This window comes from Cavia porcellus, unplaced genomic scaffold (assembly GCF_034190915.1).
Source record: "Cavia porcellus strain 051 isolate PalLab524CR breed Dunkin Hartley unplaced genomic scaffold, mCavPor4.1 scaffold_15, whole genome shotgun sequence".
In the NCBI taxonomy this organism is placed as follows: domain Eukaryota; kingdom Metazoa; phylum Chordata; class Mammalia; order Rodentia; family Caviidae; genus Cavia; species Cavia porcellus.
In genome coordinates this window covers 9111768-9115553 of record NW_026947498.1, presented here as the reverse complement: position 1 = coordinate 9115553, position 3786 = coordinate 9111768, and positions in this window count along the sequence as shown.

Below are 3786 nucleotides of genomic sequence, written 5' to 3'. Positions count from 1 at the left end.
GGAGAGAGCAAGAGAAAGAAGAAGAAGAAAAAAAAAAAAGAAGACAGAGAGGGAGGGAGAAAGGAAGAAAGGAAGGGCTCAGCATGTAGTTCAGTGCAAAGGCCCTGGATTTGATCCCAGGCACTGAAAAAATAAATAAAATAGAATAAAACAAAAGTTAAAGCTGGGATTGTAGCTCAGCAGCACAGCGCCTGCCTGGCAAGCTCAAGGTTGTAAGTTTGATTCCCAGGACAAAAAATGTTTAAAAAGGAAAATCTTCTCCTCAGCTCACCAAGCTGCAGTGCATGCCCTGCCTCATGGTGAAGACTTTGCCCTGTTCCTCCCGCTCTTCCTCCCAGGCCCAGCCCCACTGCCCGCCAGGGTCTCCATCCCGTCCCTCCAAGGCCAGGCCACCTGGAGCACAGTGCAGAGCAGGCAGGGAACCAGGGTCTCTGTGGTGCTGCCCACCCTGGGACTCTAGGCTGGGCTCCCCTGGCACTGCCCAGGGTGACTGCAGCGCTGTAGGCCTAGCTTGTCAGGATCTCTGTCCCAGACGGGAACCCACAGCTCAGAGGACCGTGGTTTGGCCAGCTTCCATGAACTGTGTCTACTCTGCTTTAAAATAAAGCCCCTGGTTGGGCTGGACAGCGTCCTTTCTGTGGGCTGCTGAAACCGCAGAGGGCCTGGAGGTGTCCAGCTCCCACTTCCTCCTGGGGATACCCTGACTGGACCCTATCAACCCGAGCCACGACTGCTGTGGTTTCTTCTCTGCAGTTAGCAGCAGCCAGCTCCCCCCAGAAGGGTGTGCGTGGGTCAGTGGTGATGCCAGGGAGCAGCTGGGGAGCCCAGACTGGAGGCCCAAGATGACCCCGCCAAGTGTCATCAGAGCCCCGAGGAAGCCCCCAGCTCCTCCAAACGGCTGCCAGGCTGCCGTCTGAGCTCTGACCCCTGCCTACTCTGGGTGAGTCTGTTTCTGAATCTGTGACATGAGTGTGACAATTCCACCTCCCAAGTGTGACCAAGCAGTTAGCATATCCCACTGTCCTCAAAGCTCTCTTTGGGGACAGCATAGGTTGTCCTGGGGGAGTAAATGCAAGGTCAATTAACACCCCTGGCAGAGCTGCTTATCAGGATTCTCCAAGGAGGAAGCCTGGGGTTATCTTCCTTCTCCCGATGACTTCTGGTCACCCAGAGACTGAGTCACGGCCAGTCTTAAAGGCTGATGATGATACCAGCTATTAGCAAGAGGGTCTCCATGGTTACCTGAGCTTTGAGCTTCAGCCCAAGCTTACCCAGACCCAAAACCCTAAGACTCAAGAGGCTGCTTTTGTCCTTGGTGTTTTTAAACCTCAGTGGCTTGGCCTGAGCTAGGAATCTCGGTTATTTTGTTTACACAGCGAGCTTGGACACCTTTCATCCTTTGGGTCTGGGATTGCTCTCGCAGGGAAGTGCAGTTTAAGTGCCTGTTTGAATTAAGTAGATAAGGAAAGAGAAAAATAGATTCCCAAGAAGATACACTTGATATGTTTGGGTGAAATTGTCTTTTCCATCTTCTCTGGAAGGAGGAATAATCATGCCTCAGCCATGGCTATGACTTTGTTAATTAGTTGACATCTATTGATTACTTGCATCCTGATCTCTCAGCTGGAAATGCCCAAGCTGGGGGACGCCCAGTGCCCTGCCCACTGCCAAGGGCACAGGAGGGCACTCGAGGCTTAGGACACCTGCCACCAAGGAGTGGGTGCAGCAGGAATGTCAGTCAGCTCCCTGCAATCTGGGATCTAGGTGACCGTGGGATCCCAAAGGCCGTGAAGGAATAGGAGGGGGTTCAGGGAGAGCTACATACACAGCGCTGCCTGGAGAGCATGTGAGGAGCAGCTCCCACCTCTGGTGACAAATTCAGGGAGACAGATTCTCAGGTCATTCTCAATGGAGTTCAGCAGAGGAACACACTCAGGAAAGGTGCCTGGGAAGCTCTCACTCACCCTGAGGTTGGTTTTGATACACGTGATGTGTGGGGTCCAGTGAGATGGGAACTCCTGATCACCACCGCAACACACACAGAGTCAAAGGAAAACTCCATGTTAAAGATGGTTAAGGCTCAGCACCTCAGATACCAAACCAAAAACTGATGTTTTATTTGGCTCGGTGACCTGCATATTAAACCTCAATATTCTAAAATACTATCCATTTTGCTATTAACCTTTATAAAAAGTTAGAAAAAATATTGAAAAAATCAAGGAAAAGTCATTGAAGGAGAGAATTGAAAAATGGGAGCATAGATATGGCTGGAGATCCGCCAGGGCTGGGAACCTGGATGAACACAGTTTTCAGCATGCATTAGCTGAGTGGTCATCCTACCTCTGTCCCCAAAGCCCCTCCTCTATAACTGGCCTCCATACCCTCACAGAAAAGCAGGAAGGGTACTGTGCCATGGCTAAGGCCCTTCTGGCTCAGTGGTCACTCTACAACACAGAAAGCATTACCTCTTCATGTTAGAAGTCTGTCTACTGCCAAGATGACAGGAGGAAGTGACTTCACCTCCTCCTCCTGCCCCTCATGGAAGATGCCGTGTGTGCCATTCACAGGACACTGAACTGCACCAAAGACCTGGCGAGAACTAGGCAGCACCTGTGAATTGTTATTTTCAGAGAGTTCAATGAGCAGACCATTTCCTGAATGCAAGTGGACCAGACAGCCAGGGAGTAAAGCAGGAGTACTCCTGCCCATTTTTCTCTCCTCACTCATTCCCAAAGCCTCCACCTGCCCCAGGATTCAGGGAGGGGCTCTTTAGAGACCAGTCCCTCACCCCACCCTGCCATGGCTGATAGCACCATGCACGACCAGCTCGACAGAAGCCTGGGTCTCTCTTAGTCTCCACAGTGCGACTCAGCCTTAGCAGCAACTCCCACACCTGAGTCTCCAGCAGCATTCTTCCTGCTTCTGTATTAAATGGTCAGGAGGTGAAGTGTTTCAGGAAATAAAACCTGCCTAGGTCACCAAGCAAAATAGTGTTTACTTCCCCTCATTTAATACTGGTGGGACCAAATGTGAAAATAAGAGAAAGGTGATGGATAAAGAAGAGGACGGACCTTTAATATTTGGGAAGAAGTGAATATGAGCTTTGAGCATTAGTGATAAGCCCAGCTCAGCAAGGTTGTCACATGGTGAAGGTTGGGATGCTGAGTGCTCCCCGCTGATGCCCCACTCACCTGCAGGGGGCGCAGCACTTCCCACCATCACAGCCCCACCTTTTAGCAGAAGCGCATCACCATGCTGAATGGATGGACCAGTGGGGACATGGGTTTTGTTGGTTTCAATGAAGGAATGGCCGAGATGCTAATGAGCTGAAGGCTTTGGGTGGATTTGTCATCTTTCCCAAACACATCTCCTACAGGGAAGAGGGTGACTCCAGCGATTCTGAAGCATCAGACCTGTGTCCGGACTCCCCTCCGCTCCCCACCCTTCCAGTGAAGGTCTTGACCTGGTCTCAGGGCTCTGAGTCCTGTCCTCAGGTCCCCAGGGACCCCAGCCAGGGGCACCTCTCAGCTCCCCATCACTTTCTCCTGGCCTCTGTTGCAGTATGGAGAGCTCACTCCTGTACCCCACGCAGACAGCGTGTCAGGAACTGCACACCTTCAGTGCAATTTCTGTTCCACAAAGCCCACGGCGTGGACTTCTTCCTCTCCCACTCTCTCCTCCATGCACTTGAGGGCCACTGCTTCTCGGTTGGTGCCTATGCAGTGTCTGCATTTGGTAGGGATTCTTTGCACCTCCTCTCTCTGTATTCCTCCATTTTCCTCTATT